This window comes from Vombatus ursinus, unplaced genomic scaffold (genome assembly GCF_900497805.2).
Source record: "Vombatus ursinus unplaced genomic scaffold, bare-nosed wombat genome assembly UNPS02014807.1, whole genome shotgun sequence".
In the NCBI taxonomy this organism is placed as follows: domain Eukaryota; kingdom Metazoa; phylum Chordata; class Mammalia; order Diprotodontia; family Vombatidae; genus Vombatus; species Vombatus ursinus.
The window spans coordinates 35,978,839-35,999,987 of NW_020954585.1; the positions used below are offsets into that span (position 1 = coordinate 35,978,839).

Sequence of the window (21,149 nt, forward strand, 5' to 3'; positions counted from 1 at the left end):
AGCATGTTGAGTTTATACCAGGAATAAAGGACTGATTTAATATTAGAAAAATCATAAATATAGACCATGATAATACACAAAAACCCAGCCCACATTTTATTACTAGTTACACCAAAAATCTGACAAAAGAACCCAATTTATATTTTAAAAAACATTAAAAAGCATAGGAATAAATGGACCTTTCCTCAACATTGTAAACCAGTTCTATTTAAAACCAAGAGTTAGCATTATCTATATTTGAAAAATGTCTTTCCAAAAAGCTAAGGAATAAAGCAAAGATGTCCACTGTCACCACTATTATTAGACATAGTTCTGGAAATCTTAGTTATAGCAATAAGACAAGAAAAAGAAATTGTGGTAATAAGCATAGGCCATAGAAAAGAAGGAAGAAACTCCCAATTCTTGCAAGAAAATTTTGAGGGCAATGAAGCAGCTGTAATGACTTTAAAGTGCCATACTTTAAAGTATCTTCAAAATGTTTCATTTATTTCTCCCCTACCATCTATCTTAGTGACAGCTCCTTCCTCAAATTATTTTTTATTTACTTATCAGTTTATATATTTCTGGAAGGCAATAAATCAACAAACACTTATTGAGCATCACTTGTGCACCACTTAAACAAAACAGCCGCTACCCTCAAAAAGCTCAATTCTTAATGGGATAGGGAGGGAAAGAAGAATGCACATATATATATCTATAGATATAGATATATATAGATATATAGATATATATAGATATATAAGTATAGACAAAATACAAAAAAAGCAGGTACAAGGTAACCTTGGTGACAAAGGCACTAGCACCTAGGGGGACCAGGAAAACTTCATGTAAAAGGTGATACCTGAGCTAAGTCTGAAAGGAAACTAGGAACTGATTCCAAGAGATGGAAGTAGAAAAGAAATGTGTGGACTTCCAGACATTGAGTTAGGCCAATAAAGAGGCGCTGAGTAGGGGATGCAAGGAAGAACAGCAAGAATGACTGTTTGGCTAGATCACAGAATACATAAAGTAGCATAAGGTATAATAAGGCTAGAAAGGTAGAATGGGGCTAGGTGGTGAAAAGCTTTAAATGGCAAATGAAGGAATTTATATTTCATGCTCAAAGTAGGAAACCACTGGAGTTGATTGTGTGTGTGCCATAGTCAGAACTGTGCTCTTGTGCACATTTGTGTAGAGTATGTATTGTAGTGGGGTGTAACTTGGGGGAGGGAAATCAATCAGGGTAGTACTGCAATATACAGGTGTGAGGCGTTGAGGGTCTGCAACAAGGTAGTGGCAATGTCAGAGGAAAGAGGATGGCATGTATATGCAAGATGCTACAAAGGTAGAATTGACAGGACTTGATAAGGGAGTAGATATGTGTGAGGTAGGGTGAGGGAGTAGATATGAGTGAGTGGGGTGAGAGAGAAGTCAAGATGTCACCTAGGTTGTGTGTTTGTGTGACTGAAAGTATGGTGATGCTCTCAACAGTCTACCTTAACAGAGGGTAGTTAGGAACAGGGAAGGGCTTGATGTGGAGGGAGAGTGGGGGTGAGGGGGATGATGAGTTTTCAGACATGTTGAGCTTAAAATGTCATAGTACATACAATTTGAGATGTCCAAAAGGCAGTTGGAAATGTGAAACTGGAGGTCAGGTGATAGGTTAGAGCTGAATAAATGTATCTGAAAATCACATGCATAGAAGATAACTGAATCCATAGAGGTTACTAAGCTTACCAAACAAAATAGCATAGAGACAAGAAAGCCCAAATCAGGGCCTTTGGGGATACCCACAGTGAGTGGGCATGTCTTGGATGAAAATCCAGCAAAGGAGACTGAGAAGGATTAGCTGTATAGGTAGATGAAGAACCAGGAGAGAACAGTGTCACAAAATCCTAATGAGAAGAGAATATCAAAGAGAACACAGTGATGTACAATGTCAAAGACTGAAGAAAGATACAAGTTTTCTCATAATTGTACACCTTGACCAACCCACTTCTTATCTGAAAACTGGCCCCATACTGATCAATTAGTTATTGTTTCCATGTTCCTTTGATTGTTTATAGACACTTGGGGGGAGTGGGACACCTCTTTTTCTGATTTCAGGCAACTGTACCTGTGCACTCTCCCCCTCCCAACTTTCAAAGTATTTAATCTTTCCTCCAATGAGAAATCAGAGTGCCTAATGTTGTATCCTGGATAACTGTTTCCGTTTAATTAATTGGTGTTATTTGATTGCTTTTAATGTAAAAAATCTGTCTTCCCCTGTATTCGGGATCCAGCCTTCAGGTGAGGAAGGGGCCTGGTTCTGATTTGCTGGGTAATTAGCATGCATTGCTTAATGAATCAATATGCTCAGAAGGTGAATCGTTGTTTCCTCAGTCATTTCATCTTTCACTTGCCATACCCCTTCATGTGGGACAGGGCTGAAGGATAAGATAGAGGGGGAAGGTATCTAGGTGGAAGAAGAGGAAGAGAAGAAAAGAGGAATCTCTCCACAGATGGCCTCATTTTTTCAGTGAAATATGAGGAAAAGTTCTTAGCTAAGAGAGTGTGGGGTGGGGGTGCTGTGCGAAATTTGAGGAGGGTTAGAAAAGCTGATGTAGTAAGTGGGATAGTGAATCAATTTAGGGAGAAGCTGCTATGCCACAGGAAGGGCCCAGTTCTGAGATTATATAACATAAATTCGTAGTAGATCCAGTCAGCATGGTTTCATGATTTTCTCCAGCTTCATTCTCCTGCAGGTAAATAGGAAAGAAGGCAACAGATAATGGGATTATTGTTTCTGCTATCTCCCATGTATCTGGGTGCCCCCATTTCATCTTATATGTCCTGTCTCCTCCTGCTGGATTTTTTTGATAGCCTAATTCAGTTGTCATCTCCTTGAATCTTTCTCTTATATCATCCCTCACTTCATCTCCAAATGAAAATTATTTTTCTTTGAATTTCTCATAGTGCTTTCTTGGACTTTTCCTTTGCTCTTATTATTCTCCTTTACAGCTTGATCATTCATGTACATGCCATCTTCCTCCCACCTTCAACATCATTAGATTATATAAAGTCTGACAGACTTGGGACTACGTCAGATCTATCTTTTAGCTTCACTGATTAGTGCAATGCTGTATACATAGTAGGCACTTTAAAATGTTTTCTGAATTGGTTTGAAGTACATCAGAGTTCTCAGGGAAACAGAGATGGATGGGGGTAGATCTGTGCCTGGTTCTCATTCATTATTTCATCAGTGGACCTAAATTTGCTAACAGTTATATATTCTTAGCCCTTGGGAAGACAATGGCTAGAAAAGATAAGTAGTCCTTGTTGGATTTTCATCACAACCATCTACACTCTTATGGGGCTAGCTTTGTGTGATTCATTTTATCACAATAATGTATTTGTTTCAAATTGTTTATGATAAGCTTTAGTAACCAGTATGTAAAGAATAAAGAAGCATCTTATCAGCAATTGTCTCCCAGAAACATAAAATGTCATTAAAGCAGATCAATGGAAATGTTATTAAAAAGGTTGCTTTTACATCCATTTGCTTTAACAACATCATACATTTCTGTTCTAATCTTGTGAAAACTAATTTGAGTGTAAAGGAATAGAGATACTGGGAGTCAGAACCACGTAAACAATCTTTTTCTCTCTTTCCTCATTCTCAGTCCTTCTCTCCATCCCCTTTTTTAAATAAGAGAAATGTTTGTTGCAGTGTAGGTAGACACAAATGTTTTAATGACTAGGCCAATTCACCAGGGTAGAATGGTGCTAGGGAATGTCTTCTACTTTTTTCTCCGCTGAAAAAAGAATAAGGAACTATTATATACATGAGAAGAATAAGTGTATTAAAAACTGTAAGAGGAAAGGGAAAAAGAAAATTGAAAGCCTCCCCTATGTGAAAATGAGGTTTTCATGGGCACTGTTATGCTAATTACTGCTAGAGCTATTGATCTTTTTAAACAAAATTCAATCAATATCAGGAGTGAAGGAACCTGGGGTCAGGAAAATGCAAAGGGCAAATGCTTTTAACTTAATGACACTGATCACATTTGGCTATAACAAGGCTCTCCACATATTAATGTGTCTAGAAAAATGCATGTAAGACATGGTAATAGCCTATCCAAATCTACTGTGTTTTCATTGTGCAGAATAGAAAGGGCTAAATATGGAGTCAGAGGACCTGAGTTTAAATCCTGGGCTATCTATAAAATAAGAGGAGAATTAGATAATTTATAAGGTCTTTTCTAGCTCTAAATCTATGATACTATGAGTCTAAATTGTTCATAATATTTTTGCCTTTTCTATACAATAGAATAACACGTGTAAATGTGTTCTATCCTCTTTTTTTCCACTCCCTTCTGATTATTCTAAATTGTCTTCATCCCTTATCTGAGAAATTCTGTAGTGCAAAGGAAAGAAGCAAGCAGACTGTACCATCAGAAACTATAACACATAGGACCAAATATGTTTTAACACTTTTGAGAAAAGTGGGCTTGAGTGTGAAAACATTAAACTTGCTGAGGAAAATAAAATGCAAAATGTGTCTCAGACACATAGTTAAGCACTCTATATTTGGGAAACCCAAATCATGCTTTTTATTTTCCACATCAGGTCAAAGAATGATAAAATTTTTAAGTAATAAGAAATGAGTAACATGTGCAGATCTAATCCATTACAACAACGTGGCTTCCACTGTCAGTTTTGAAAAATTTTAGTTTCATGCATTTACATTTTGTCATAAGTTTTACCCTATCATAAATTGTTTTTTAAATCAGAAAATTCAAGTTTTACTAATTAGTTAAGATTACACTTTTCAATGCACTCCAAGAAGGAAGTTGGAAGAGACAAATGCAGAAGAAGGAAGAAACTGCCTGTCCTTGGTATTGCATTAAAGGGGAGAATAGTTATAAAAAAAAAAAATCACAAATCACAGCAGAGAGTAGAAAGGTCACTTAATCTCACCATAAAGTTTCTTCATTAGTAAAATAAGGATAATAACATTTATACTCTCTACTTGTTGTGAGAATTAAATGTTTTGTTTTGTTTTTGGCTAGGCAATGGGGTTAAGTAATTTGCCCATGGTCACACAGCTAATAAGTGTCAAGTGTCTGAGGCCACATTTGAACTCAGGTCCTCCTGACTCCAGGGTTGCTGCTCTATCCACTGCGCCACCTAGCTGCCCCATGTGAGAATTAAATGAAGTAATACAGGTGAAGGTCTTATCTTTCAGTTAAACTGTAAAAGTTTTTAAATGACATTATTATATTATCATTTTCCATCTCTATCAATCTATTCAATCACAGTGGAAGATGGTCATTTTAGACATTAAGTAAAGTCAATAAGCCTTTATAAAGTGCATACTATGTGCCAGGCACTGTGTTAAGCAAAGGGAATTCAAACAGAAATGAAAAGAAAGTAAGATCCTGACCTGAAGGAGTTGACATTCTAATGGAGGAAGACAACACAATAAAAGGAAGATGAAAAGCTGGATGGGGAGGGGAGAGGAGGGATACCTGGCAGGAGGGCATGGTAAAATCTGGAGTGCAGCCTGAAGAGGAATGAGGATATGGCTGGCTTGGGCATCCTTCTTAAATGGAGGTTCTGGGAGGAGCCATCTAATCAGAAAGAGAGAAAAGCACAAAGTTGGAGGTTGATTTCAATGTTTGAATTCTAGGGTTGGAATGAGCTTCCAGGATGAAGGGGTTTCTGGGGCATTACCTTATTCTTTCCTTAATTTTTTTCCCATGGTTCAAAGCTTCTCACTTTGAAATAGTAATTTATGAAAATGCAGACCCCAATGAGCAAATCAGATTTATTGAAGGAGGATAGTTGAGAACTTTAAACTTTGACTGAATATCATCTTCCCTATCTAAAGCCCCATCTGGGCTGCTCCCCAAATCTGGCACTCTTATTCACAGGATGGTTTCCCAGAGGTAGCTGCTACTCCAAATTCTATAGTCTATGGATCTACACTTCTAACACTATAGCTCATAAACCTCAACCAGTGTGCTTTCTAATAAAAGTCAGACAGCAATCACAGTTATCTCATATTAAAGGCATTTACTAAGATGAAGATGATAAATAGTAGATATACAATATTCCCCTCATAAACTTGGTATTCTCTCCCACAAATACAATGACATTAATAAGAAGCATTAACATAAGCTTAAGAAACATAAACAATGGTAACACGGTGTATATGTAAGGAACATATGTGACCAGGGACAATTTACAACTCCAGGAATGCAGTTACTGATGTCCTTTTTATTCTTGTGCAGTCTTAAGTCCAATTCTCAATTGCCAGAATCAGCTCCCTTAGGAATTCATAGATGGCTCTCCTTTTCTGACCTCAAGTGGCTGCCTCTCTGTATCCATGTCTATGTGGAGTATGTATCTTTGCTCTCCCAATTGTGCTATGCATTCTCTCAACTTGACTTTACAACTGCTAGATGGGATGTCTCCCTTCCCTCTGTGGTAATCTGTAGCTAGACATCACAATAGAGGAGAAAGGAAAGAAGAGGGGAAAGGAAAACCTGTCTTACCATCTAAGAGGTAAACAGTTGAATTCTTTCATTCCCCAATTGATAAATGGTCAAAGGATATGAACAGGCAATTTTCAGAGGAAGAAATTAAAGCTATCTATAGTCATATGAAAAAATGTTCTAAATCACTATTGATTAGAGAAATGCAAATCAAAACGACTCTGAGGTACCATACCACACCTATTAGATTGGCTAACAAGACAAAACAGGAAAATGATAAATGTTGGAGAAGACGTAGGAAAATTGGAACACTAATGCATTGTTGGTGGAGTTGTGAACTGATCCAGCCATTCTGGAGAGCAATTTGGAACTATGCCCAAAAGGCTATAAAACTATGCATACCCTTTGACCCTGCAATACCACCACCAGGTCTGTATCCCAAAGAGATCATAAAAATGGGAAAAAGACCCACATGTACAAAAATATTTATAGCAGCTCTTTCTGTGGTAGCCAAGAATTAGAAACTGAGGGGATGTCCATCAATTGGGAAACAAATTGTGTTATATGGATGTAATGGAATATTATTGTGCTGTAAGAAACGATGACCAGGCAGACTTCAGAAAAACCTGTAAAGACTTGTATGGACTGATGCTGAGTGAAGTGAGCAGAACCAGAAGAATATTGTACACAGTAACAGCCACATTGTGCGATGACTAACTTTGATACACTTGGTTTTTTCTCAGCAATGCAAGGATCTAAGACAACTCCAAAAGACTCACAATGGAAAATGCTATCCATATACAGAGAAGGAACTATGGAGTCTGAATGCATATGGAAGCATACTATTTAATCTCCTTTTCTTTTGTTGTTTTGTTTTATTGCTTCATTCTTGTAGTTCCTCCTATCAATTCTAATTCTTCTTTACATCATGACTAATGGGAAAATATGCTTAATATGAATGTAAAAAAAAATTGAGTTCTTTTTACCTTCACTATCTCTAGCTTTCAAACAGCATGGATTGTGTTGTTTAAGGGAATCTTGGGACATGTTTAATAATTTATTGTCCAATGATATTGTTCCTGTCTGACTCACTCAAAGGGCTTGTTTAAATCTCATAAAAAGTTCACCTCTTACAGTGGAGCAATTTATTGATTTGAAGCTAACATCACAGCCTATCTTGGATGAATGTATTAGCTGGTCAATTTAAGCAAACTGCTAAAACATAATCATTTCCTATTTTTAAAACTTACTCATGGCCTCTATCAAAGAGTTTTCTTTTGTGTCACAAAAAAGGTAATGGCATCATCACACATTTTAATTTAGACACAAACTGGTCTCAATCATCTCAATTATCACTGACATAAGGAAGCCAAGGCACAGATGATTTTAAGTAGTGAGGAGTGAAAAAATCTCTATCTTGGAAGTACTTTGATGATTATATTTCTTTCAGTTTAGTTTTCTTCCTTTGCTTTGTATAGAATGACATTATAATTAGTTTAGCAAGGCTCCTTTAATAACCACAAATTTCTCCCTAAAACATAAATTCACATTCTTAAAATCAACATGTTACCAGTGTTGTTTGAACATGAGTCATGGAATGTATTCTCTAAACAATTAAAAGCATACTGAAAGAGAATATGGGCTAGTTCCATGGTGAGAGGTAGGGACAATAGACAGCTTTATGCATGACACGGCTCTCTGTGCAATCTCAAGACAAAGTGAGGAAGGCCCATAGCACCCTCGTTTCATTCTACTGTGATCATTAACAACAGTTGCACAGTTAAATATAAGTCATAGTAACAGTAAGTAATAGTAATAGTATTTGAACTTGAGTTTTTTGAATGTACATCTAGAGGTGGTTCTTTTCTTTTCGCTAGGGAGAACAGCCAATAGCTTTGTTAATATAGTGTGAATTAAGGAGTGTTTATGAAGCCATTTACCACATGAGTGAAATTCCTAACATGAGAGATTCATTACTTTATATTAAAGAAATTAAAACATCCTTGCTTCAGTAATACTTAAAAGTACAAATAACTGATAATGATGACATTAAGTAATTTGCATTAAACTATAAACACTAACACTTTAACATGCATTACAAGTATTGTTCAACAGGCAAAGAGGGAACACCTGGTGAAAATAAAGGAGTAGTCAAGAAGACCTGGGTTCAAGTCTTGCCTTTGACTGGTTCTACTTATATGACCATAAATAAGTCACTTCACCTCTCAGTGTTATAGTCTCTTAAAAGTATAAATTATAGACAAGTTCCTAATCTGCCTTGGTGGGAGGAATTGTCACACCAGAAGTTCCCACACAGATTAAATCAAAAATCCAGACTTCCATTCTTCTCTCCCTGCCTCAAAAAATAGGTAGTCCACCAAGAGAGCATTGAGGTAATGAGATATAAGATGGATTAAGTTTTAATGGTGTCATTAAGAAGGCAAACATCCTTTGATTCTGATCTTAGTCCCTTCCTTCCTTTTTTTCCTCCATACTCTCAGAAAAAAAAAAAAAGAAATTGGGGCCTTAGTATCTGGGATTGCAAAAGACATATAGCAAAGAGGAAACCAAAAAGAAGTGAGTAGTAGAGGAAACCAAAAGGAAGTGAGCAGTAGAGGACAGTGTGAAATATAGAATGAAACAGATAAAAATAAATTGCTTCCCTAACCACTAACAAATGCAAAATTCACAGTAAAACTGAAGACACAAATTTAGTTTCATTTCCCCCGGTGACAATAATTTGTATTAAAAAAAATCAAGTTGTCACAATCTTTTGACTTCTCTTGAAAAATATGCATTTGAATTTTCCCTTACAATGTAGTCTGTGGACAAACTGGATACAGTTTTCAAGCTAGGTTAATGATAGACTACCAAGCCACTAGAAAAAGGCTGCACAAACACATCTCTAACCCAATTATACCCATTTTATTTTAGGAGTTCTTCACTGAACTTTCAAGCTTCATCATACACAAATCCCTTTTTCCCCAGATACAAAACTAGATGCTTTATTCCATTTGGTCAGACATTGAAACTGAAATTCATTCAACTTTAACTATCTGGATCAAAATATCAAATCAAAATACATCAAAATATGATCCAAAGGGAGTCGAGAAAAACCTCTTCTATGATTTCGACAAAATTAGCATGGTTACATAATTAATAAGAACTTTAATGAATATCAAGTTGATTAGAAGTTTCTACCTTTAAAATAACACTAATATATCAACTGAAAATTTTCAATAGCAATTAAAATGTAAACCTAGACAGACCAGAGGTGAGTCTATAGTCCTGTCCTTCTAACAGAAGAGTGGGATTTCAGATTCAAACCCTGGCTATAGACCAGGGTGGGCTAGGAATTTGCTACTTCTAATCCTGGAGATGCACACACAGTTTTAGGGTTGCATGTAGGGTAGGAACTATGGGACCAGGGGTCATTCTATACCTTTGTCACTCTGAACCTGCACGGCAGTTGAGGTAGGTGACAAAAGGCTGGGTCTAGCAACTGCCTACCAAAGCTTCACTCAAGGCTGTCTGCAATTGTGTTGTTTAGTCTAAAATCAAGTTCTGAGGTTGGGAAAGTTCAGTCTAGGAGGAAAATGATCAGACTGTGCCCTTGATCTGCCCAGCACTCACCAAAAGTTTGTAGAAACTGTGCTCAAGCTATCTCTGTGATCTCTGAAGAACAAAGGAATCAATATTTGAAGAAGATAGCAGCAGGATCCCAGACAAGACAGGCCAGGGCCAGATAAATCCACAACAAGCCCACCAAAAGTCATGAAGCCTGATCCTTTACACAAAGTACCAATCTGAGAAGCAAGACTAGAAAAATGAGTGAAAAAAAAAAGATAAAGAGCTATTATGAAGCTAGAGATACACAAGACACAAACACAAAAGAGAATCACTCCAAAACATCTATAAACAGAAACAATCAGAAGAAGTAGAAGAAATGAAGCAAGAGTTTTAAAAAGAGTTAAAATATTATAAATGAAATTAGAGTAATAAAGAAAAGAAATGAGAGTTTGGAAGAAAAATTTAAAGAGAAAATTAACAGCTCAGTACAAAAGATACAAAACTTTACCCAAAGAAGACTCCCTGAAAATCAGAATGAATCAAAGAGAAATTAATGATTCCATGAAACTATAAGAAATATTAAGATAAACTGAAAAGACTGAAAAAATGTTATCTTACATAAAAACCAATTGACCTAGAAAACAGATCAAGGAGAGAGAATTTTAAAATGATTTGACTACCTGAAAGCCAGCACTCAAAAAAGAACCTATATATCATGTTTCAAGAAAGCATGAAAAAAATGTACCAGACATATTAGAATAAGAAGACAAAATGAAAATAAAAAGAATGCACCAGTTACCTCCTGAAAGAAACCCCTAAATGAAAAATTCCAGGAGCATCATACCTAAAATATAGAGTTTCTAGGTCAAAGGAAAAATATTGCAAGCATCTAAGAAGAAAGAATTCTAGTACCAAGGAGCCATGGTCAAGATAACAAATTTGGCTGCTAGCACTATAAAGGAACAGAAAATTGGAATAAGATACTATGAAAAGCATAGAGGCCTACAATCAAGAATAAATTACCCAGAAAAACTGATTATAATCCTACAGGGGGAAAATGGAGTTTTAATGAAATAGAGGCTTTTGAAGAATTTCTCTTGAAAAGACCAGAATTAAGTAGAAACTTTGAAATACAAAAGAGTTAAGAGAAAAATAAAAAGCTAACTACAAGTGAGCAATCAGAAGGGAATAATATATAAGGATGAAGTGTTTACATTATAATAGGGAGAGATGATATAAGTGTACACCCTCGGAACCCTAATGTCATCAAGAGCCACAGAAGTTAGGACAGAAAGCCTGAGTGGTTTTGTTATGTTTTGACAATATATCAAAATTTGTGGAATATAGTCAAAACAGTCCTTAGTGGAAAATCTAAATATCTAAACACTTAAAAGCAACAAAAGAGAGAAAACAAATAAAAGTATTGGTCATACAGCTAAAATGCCAACAAATTAAAAACCTAAACTAAAAACCAAAATTTTGAATTCCAAAAATCAAATGAGAGATTAACAAAATTGAAAGCAGAAAAAACCTTCACTAAAATAAATAAAACTAAGATCTTAAAAAAAATTAATTTTATTTAAAAAAAGGAAAACAAAACTATCAGTATAAAAAATTAAATGGGAGGATTCACAACAAATGAAAAGTAAAGGAAATTATTTGAAACTATTTTATTTAACTATCTCACCCATAAAACCAACAACTTAATTCATGAATATTTATAAAAATTGAAAATATTCAGGCTAACAGAACAAGAAAAAGAGAGTTTAACTAACCCAATTTTGGAAAAAAAAACTGAATAAGCTATAAACTCCAAAAGGAAAAAAGGGAGAGAGAGCAAAAAGGATTTACAAACAAATTCTACTAAATATTCAAGAACAATTCAACTTCCAGGTCACATAAACAAGACAGAAGACTAAACATTTTCTCTAGTTTCAAAACTTTCCAAAGAGTAACTAAAGCTGTCTCCTAAGTTAAGAGACCAAGAACATTTAACAAAGTAACAACCTAATTAATTAATAGCAGAGAGAGGCAACCCCAAATCCCTCAGCACATCCTATTCCATCTGCCTCCATGGTCTGGCATGGCAGCACAAGTCAAACCATGGACTTGTTCTCCAGGATCTTCAACATTTCCTTAGTTCTGCTGCAGTCTCAGATAGCATACCCTCATTCCTGCCCAAGACCTCACTATTCTGTGGCAACAAGCAGAAGAATTCAACTCTATTTATTTTCTTTCTTTTTTTCAGAGGAAGTATAGGAAAGTAGAAGCATGCAATCAGAAAAGCAGAGACTAGAGAGAACTAGGACAGGGTGATGTGGCTGCACTCAGCAAGAGAACTAAACAACATAAGGGACTAGGGCAGGGTACCAGTGTGTGTAGGACTGTACCAGGCCTGAAGGAAAAGGGACTGGCATCCAGATGCGCCCAGTTCTGTTTCCCCAAAAGGCACCATACGAGGCAAGGTACTCAGCTGAGATGATGTGGGAAGGGGAAATCATGGGACATTTGAAGAAGGATGAAACAATTTGGAAAAGCCACTGTGAAGAGCAGGATAGTGAGCCAATTAGGGAGATGAAAAAGGATTGCCTTATTGCACTGAGGACACAATTGAGATTGTGTAACAAAAATCTGTAGTGGAGCAGTACAGTTCTGTGATTTTCTCTAGCTTCATTCGGCAGCACTTGAGTAGGAGCAAAAGGTAGTGGATGGTGGGAGTAATCCAGAGCTGAGATTTGGTAGGGCAAGATTGGAGATGAGTTGTAGGGGCAAGGAATTCAAGAGGAGTAGAGAGCTGAACTAACTCACAAAGGGGTCAGGATGGGGATGTGGAGAGAGTGTAGCAGTATTGCCAGGGAAAGAACTGAGGGGATCAAGTAATTTGAAGGTCATAGTGAGTATGAAAAACAGGGTCTGGGGTTGCAAGGCAGAAGGACAACAGATTGTGACAAGATAAGAGACTTTAGAGTTCATAAAGATTAAAGTGTAACATTTGTGAGTGATGGCAAGAATAAGAATATAACCATCTATGTGTAGCTGAAGGGGGAGGGAGATGGAGGAGTAGGTAAGGGGAAAAGAGAGAAGTGAGGAACTGGTTTGTAAACGTGTTTGAAAGAGTATAAATATACATTGAAATCCTCTAGAATAAGGAGTTAGAGAGGAAAGAAAGTGAGCCAGGCACTGAACTCACTGAAGAAAGGCAGGGTTCTGGAGGTCAGCAGACAATTGCTACCAGAAGTTTGACTGGGTGGTAAATATGGATTGAGACTGGAAGTGACAATGAGAAACAATCAAATTTCAACCAGTGCTGGAAAGAGAGGCCAGGAGCCAAGGCTAAGTAAGAGCCAGATGAACGGGGTGGAACAGGAAAAGAGTTAAGATGAAAGTAATTTTTTAACCTAGGAGGCATACATTCCAGAGAGCACAGCGGAAAGTGAAAGGTAGCTTTAGAGTGAGACATTTTGGGGCTGGGTTGAGGAGGGCAGGAATAAGGGGTGAGACGGTAGGGGATCGAAAATGGGGTTTGAATAACAATTAGGTTCAGAAACACTGGGATAGGGAGAGGATGACTCTGTGTGTGTGTGTGTGTGTGTTCGCACACGCATGTGAGTGCATGACCAAAAACCATTACTAACAGAAGTGTTCAATGTATCTGAAGAGTTTTCAAAAGAACTGCAAAATTCTTAACAGCCACATCAAAGAAGACTCAAAATTACTAATAATGAGATCTATACAAATCAAAACAACCCTGAGATTTCATCTTGCATCTAGCAAGTTGGCAAAGATGACAAAAGATGGGAATAATCAATGTTGGAGAAATAATGTAAAGACAGGTACACTAATGCATTGCTGGTGATCCTGTGAATCAATATAACCATTTTGTAAAAATATTTGGAATTATGCAAATAAAATGTCTATACTCCTTGACCTATAGATTCTACTCCTAGGCTTATATCCCAAGGAGATCACTGATAAGAAGAAAATCTCCACATAAACCAAAATATTTACATTTTTTTTGTGTTAGTAAAGAATTAAAAACAAAGTAAATGCTTATGAGTTGGGTAATGGCTAAATAAATTTTGGTACATTAATATAATGGAATATTACTGCACTGTAAGAAACAAAGAATGATGAAAACAGAGAAACATGGAAAATTTTACATGATCTAATTTTACATAGATCTAATAAGCAGAGCCAAGAAAGCAATATACACAATAATGACAAGTTAAGTGGAAAGAACAACCACAAAATAATAAAAAAATTAATGTTGCAAAATTACTAAGAAAAAGCATGGCCCTAAAGAAGAGATGTGAGAAGATATTTTCACCCCTCTCCTTTGCAGAGGATATAGTTCCATGGGATGTAATATACTGCATATATTTTCATACCTTTTGCATATATTGATCACTTTTGCTGATTTTTTCTCCCTTTTTTGTTCTTTAAAAATACTTGTTATGTGGGATGATGAGGGGGGAAGATTGGGAGAAATTTTGCATTAAAAAAAGATTCTTTTTTTAAAAAAAAAGAAATGAATGTGATTCAAAAACCAAAGACCTCAATAAAAACACTTTTTTAAGAACCTGCAGCAAAAGAGTACACACATAGGAAAGGTATTCGGCTCTATCTTTTTGGTTTGATGAGAGGTAAAAGTGGTGGTGGGATATATATTATCATAGAAGGTTGACATTTGGCCCATGGGATTTATATCTGGAAGTCATCTCAGAAATCAACTGGACCTATTTCATCATTTACAGAAGAAGAAACTGAGAGTTAGAAAAATTAATTGACCAGTTCAAATTTACTCTCATGGGTGAATTCCTTCTGAAACCTCCATTTTGAATAAGGCCCCACATCAGCCATTCTTTACTCCCTGGACTTTTTCCAACCTGGATTCCTCCCCACTCTCATCCTTCTTATGTGTAGTCTTCCCTTATTAGAATGTAAAATTCCTTAAGGGCAGGGACTTGTTTTTTCTCCTATTTGTATCCATAGCACTTAACACAGTGCCTGGCACATAGTAAGCTCTTAATAAATGCTTATTAATTAATAAGTAAATAGCAGAAGCAGGATTCAAAGCCAAGTCTTCTGCCTCCAAGTCCAATAGGAATTCCCACTACATAACACTGTCTCCCATACAGAGTGATAGTTAACTACTGACAAGACCATCAATTCAGGGACAGAAAGGACCTAGAAAGGTCTCCAACCTCCAAAGATGGTTTCTGGCCAAGCTAGTTTAACAATAATAAAATACTTCATAAAGATTCCTGTGTCATATCCAGGCAAGGAGACTTACTAGGTTAAGTTCACGTGCAGTAAATAGCACATCTCAGGAGCAATGCCTATCCCAGGCATGCTGATTTGTCTAAAGATTAACTGAGAGATAGAAGATTTAGACTAAATAATCTCTAAAAGTATTCCAAATATGAGAGATGATTATTTAATTAAATAAATAGAAGTTATTCCAGCCATTCTATGACTAAGATATGTAATTCAAAGGCCTCAGCTATTAAATGCTGTGGACCAAAAAGCACTTGCTTTTCTGGAGGCAAATTATTAATTTTATAATTATCTAGTCCTTTTGCTACTTTTCCTTTTTTCCCAGTTTTTGCTTATTTCACTGTTTGTAGTCAAACAATTTAACTCCTCCGAACTTCATTTTCCATACTGATAAAATAGGGATAATAATACTTACAGTAACTGCTACCTACCTCACACATTATACAGTTACACTGATAAAACCATGACAAACAAAAGCAGTTAGATTTATTAAAATGTAAGCCAGCATTCAAGACCTCGGTTTAACTGATTTAGAGAGGCTGATCATGAAGGTAGCAGAGTTAGCTCCCCCTTGGTTAGGGACTTGTTTGTATTTATATTGCTTATAATAACAATATTTTGCTATTCAAGGTGCTCTCACCTTCATTACTTTATCTGATGTTCATAACAACCATGTCAGGTAGATAGAGCAGGTACCCACATTTTAAAGATGAGGAAACTGGCTCAAGATCATTTTATGAGACATGGTAGGACTAGGATCAGACCCTAATGGACTGCCTATATGAAACCAGAGTCAATAATTTCCAGTAATCCATCAATAAAACAATACTATGTTCCAGTCAGGCTGGTTTATTTACTGTCACCTCCAGTTCCTATCTTACAAACTTGACTGAGCATTTGTTCAAATTATGTCCTTTTGAGAGATTAATAAAATTGAAAGAAAACCACTGAACTAATAAATAAAACTAATCGCTGCTTTTATGAAAAAAAAACCAGAAAAAATTGGTTAATTTTATTAAAAAAAAAAAGAAAACTAAATTACCATATAAAAATGAAAGGAGTGAATTCGCCAAAAATTAAGAGGAAATTAAAGCAATAATTAGGAGCTATTTTGCCCAATTGTATGCCAATAAATCTGACAATCTAAGTGAAATGGATAAATATTTACAAAAATATAAATTGCAGGGCAGCTAGATGGCGCAGTGGATAGAGCACCGGCCCTGGATTCAGGGGGACCTGAGTTCAAATCCAGCCTCAGACACATAACACTAGCTGTGTGACCCTGGGCAAGTTACTTAACCCCATTGCCTAACCAAAAAAAAAAAAAAAATTGCCCTGATTAGTACAAGAGGAAATAAAATGCTCAAATTATATCCTTTTCAACTGCATCATATAATGCAAAACATGCTTGATTTGAAGTAAAAGGATCTGTGTTCTACCCATTTATAACTTGTACGACTTTTGACAAGTCATTTAATCTCTCTGGGTTTCAGTTTCCTCTAGTGCCAGGCCTGGAGTGAGGAAGACTCATCTTCCTGAGTTCACATCTGGCCTCAGACACTTACTAGCTATGTGACCTGGGCAAGTCACTTAACCCTGTTTGCCTCAGTTTCCTCATGTGTAAAATGAGCTGAAGAAGGAAATGGCAAACCATTCCAGTATCTTTGACAAGAAAACCCCAAACGAGGGCATGAGGAGTAGGATGTGACTGAAACGACAGAACAACAACAGCAACAACCTGCATTAGAATGTGAGCTCCTTGAGAGAAGGGGCTGTTTTAGAGGGCAGGTAGGTGAAGCAGTGAATTACTCGACTTGGAGTCAGGAAGACTCATCTTCATGACTTCAAATCCACACTTAGCTGTGTGACCCATGGCAAGTCACTTAACCCTCCTTAAGTAACTTAATCCTTGTCTGTAAAATGAACTGGAGAAGAAAATGGAAGATCACTCCAGTATCTTTGCCAAGAAAACCCCAAAATGGGGGCATGGAGAATCTGACATGACCAAACAACAACAAAAGAAGAGGTGGTTTGATTAGATGGCCTCTGTCGTTCTTTCTAGCTCTAAACCTCTGATCCTATGCAGGATTTTGGTCGATAGACTTTATGACCTGGAGTTAGGAAGATCTAGATTCAAATCTAGCCCCTAATGCTTGCTAGTGGTTTCCTCATCTGTAAAATGGGGATGATAATAATACCCAACCTATAGGATTGCTGTGAGGTTCTAATGAGTTCATGGATACACAAACCTTTGTAAACCTTAAAAGTGAATATATAAATATTAGTAATTATTTCCTCCCCCTTTCTATCTATATAAATCATAATGACCCTCCTCCATAAATCCTCACCTTGACTATTCTACTCCATCATTTATTGCCTATACTATTACTTGGCACTTAATCATATTCTACAAACATACATTCCTTTTAACTTTACTATGTGAAATACACAATGCTAAGTGCTAGGGAGGTCCAAGGATAAAACGGCTTACTGCAACTACACAGAATCCAAAATTTTACAAACAGGATATATTATAAAAGTTTGCTTTTTTGGATCTAACAAATTTCCCCAGAGAAACAAAGTTAGATATGTTAGCTCAAAATATAGTTGAATACATGTCAGAATGTACAGGCTTATATAAGGTGGACTTCAAACTGTACCATATTGATGAGGTCACTGAACCATGGTACTAAAAGCCATAGTTTCCCATTTTTTTTAGGGGAGAAATGAGTTCCAATTAAAAAGAGGAACTCATGCCATTAGGAACACATTTGCTCAGCCCTTCTTTTTAGAAACGAATCCTAGTTTCCCCTTTCCCCACTCCCTATTGTATATTCATTGATGGGTTCTCCTTCTCTCTTCTCTCACTAAAGTGGCAGCAAACAGAAGAACCCTTCATCTCAGCAGAAAACAGAGGATTCTGGAGAGATGAGTTCAGTTAAGAGTTCAATTCAATAAGTATTTATTGAGCACTCATTATGTATCATGTATTATTTTAGGCCTCAAGAATATAAAGACAAAAATGAAAACAGTTCTGCAAGTAACTTATATTTTACCGTAGGTCTACAGATAAGTACATAAAAATATATGCACTAACTAAAACCAAAACATGACTGAGTGAAAGTACTAACAATTGGGTAATCAGGAAAGACATCCTGAAGGAGGTGGCACCTGAGCTATAATTTGAAGGAAACTAAGGATTCTAAGGACATCTAGGTGGTACAGTGGTTAAGAGTGCCGGGCCTGGAGTCAGGAGGATATATATTGATGCTGGTAGGTATTCTCTAGCAAAATTTGGGGTATTTTTGGCCTATACTTTATATATACTTTATAAAATATATTATACTTTATATATCTCTTTGAGAGATATTTTTGGCTTATACTTTATGATTTCCCCAAGGAAGACAAAGAACAGGTGAATCTGGCCCCAAAGCCAGGCACAACTGAGCATATGACAGTACCTTTTTGGGGAAAGGACTGGAGTTAGCTCTACTTAGGCCATGCTTTAGGTACCTTTGGTCTCTCTGATATTCTCTTTTGCATTGAAAAGAAACCCAACCCAGAATGGAGGGTAATGACTAAGGAAAATGCATGTGTACAAGAAAGGTTCTTTCTCAATTCAAAATTATTTAAGACTCAAAGTCACTAACATTTTCTTTTATAATTTTTTTTTTTTGGCTAGGCAATGGGGTTAAGTGACTTGCCCAGGGTCACACAGCTAGTAAGTGTTATGTGTCTGAGGCCGGATTTGAACTCAGGTCCTCCTGAATCCCAGGCCAGTGCTCTATCCACTACGCCACCTAGCTGCCCCTGTAATTTTTTTTAAAAAGATTGACATTAACAGTTCTTAGCTGTGTTTTACACATAATCAACTTAGCAACTCTTTGTGGTGGTAATATATAAATGATTCTCCCTGCATGTTTGTCTCAATAGGTAAATAGTTAATGAATCCAATTATGTATCAATAATAACTAAACACCGTGCTCAAGAAAATGCTCATTCTCCTTGAATTAGTTTTCAGAGTCTCTAAAATAACTTTGATTCTATATTTTGAAAAAAAACCTTATTTGTGCAAATATGATACACAAACAACTTTTACACATAGAAATAAACTGATCTTTCCAAATAAAAAGTACAGAAGTAATCTTTAAACTTTGTTCATCTGAGGTCAAGACAATTCTTTGCCTTTGTTTTTCTAAAAAAGTCTGAATATATAAAATTTCCCCAAATCATGTACAACTATTCAAACAATGTTATTTTCAATTACCTAAGCTACCAAGTTTAGTAGATCGCTTTTTATAGATAAATAGAGGCTTTTATAGTTGATCTCAGAGGTGATAGTAAACCACTGGAATTTATTGAATATTGGAGTGACACGGTCAGACCTGCACATTAGGAAAATAAATTTGACAGCTATGTAGATCAGGGTGGGGAGACTTGACACAAGATCAACCAGAAGGTTATGCCAATAGTCCAGGCATAATATGATGAGAGCCTGCACCAGGGTAGAGTCAGTGTCAGGAGAAAAGGTATGTTGCAGAGGTAGAATTAATAGGATTTGGTAAGAGACTGGATATATGGGGTGAGGACAAGGGAGGAACTGAGGATGACAACTAGGTGGTGAGCCTGAGTGACTGAGAGGATGATGATGCCCTGGATGATAATAATAAAGCTAAGAAGAGAGAAAGACTTGAGGGAAAAATGAGATCAGCTGTAGACATGAATGAATTAAAAAGCATTTGTTAAGGGCTTAGTATATACAAAGTATTTTGCTAGGTGTTAGTTATACAAGTAAAAAAGACAGTCCCTTATCTTAAAAAGCTCACATTCTTTCTGTCTTTATTTTAAAATTAATTAATTTTTAAACATTCACTAGCATAAGCTTTTGAGTTTTAAATTTTCTCCACCTCCCTCCCCAAGACAGCATGCAATTTGATATAGGCTCTCATATACATTCTTATTAAACATATTTTTACGTTAGTCATGTTGTAAAGAAGAATTAGAACCAATGGGAGGAACCACGAGAAAGAAGAAACAAAACAAAACAAAAAAAAGAGACAGAGAGAGCAAATATTATGCTTTGATCTGCATTCAGACTCCATAGTTCTTTCTCTGGATATGGATAGCATTTTCCAACATGAGTCTTTTGGAATTGTCTTAGATCCTTGTATTTCTTAGAAGAGCTAAGTCTATCAAAGTCAGTCATCACATAATGTGGTTGTTACTGTGTACAATATTTTCCTGGTTCTGCTCACTTCACTCAGTATCAATTCATAAGTCCTTGCAGGTTTTTCTGAAGTCTGCCTGCTCATCATTTCTTATAGCACAATAGTATTCCATTACATTCACCTACCACAACTTGTTCAGTCATTCTGCAATTGATGGGCATCCCCTCAATTTCCAATTCGTGGCCACCACAAAAAGAGCTACTATAAACATTGTTGTACATGTGAGTTTTTTCCCATTTTTATGATCACTTTGGGACACAGCCCTAGAAGTGATATTGCTGTGTCAAAGGGTATACACATTTTTATAGCCCATTGAGCATAGTTCCAAATTGAAGAGCTCACATTCTAATGGGGGAAATAATAACTATAGAGGGTTTCAGGGGCAAGTCAGGTGGAAAGATCCCATGGTCCTTAAGGTACAGTGGCAAAGCAGAAGGTAATGCCTCCTCTTTAATGTCATTTCCTCTAATAAAATCATATCAGTTTCTAATCTTGAATCGTATGACAATGCCAAGGGGTTTTGTGGCAAGAACTTTCTTTTCTGTGTCTTCAATAGCTGTGGCTATAATACTAGCAGAAACAGGTGCCAGGATGCCTCTCCATAGTGCTTTCCAGG

At 36.4% G+C, this 21,149-nt stretch overlaps 1 protein-coding gene across 12 annotated transcripts in view; it reads right to left on the reverse strand.

Annotated features, from left to right (window-relative positions):
* Positions 1–21,149, reverse strand: part of SEMA4D (semaphorin 4D) — a 178,783-nt gene that overhangs the window by 90,569 nt on the left and 67,065 nt on the right. For 9 of the 12 annotated variants that reach the window (XM_027874616.1, XM_027874606.1, XM_027874615.1 and 6 more), the window contains one exon: positions 5,490–5,591. The exons of the other annotated variants lie outside the window; for them this stretch is intronic. The gene's annotated coding sequence lies outside the window, so the exon portion shown is untranslated. The remainder of the gene's footprint in view (positions 1–5,489; positions 5,592–21,149) is intronic. 12 annotated transcript variants of the gene reach the window in all.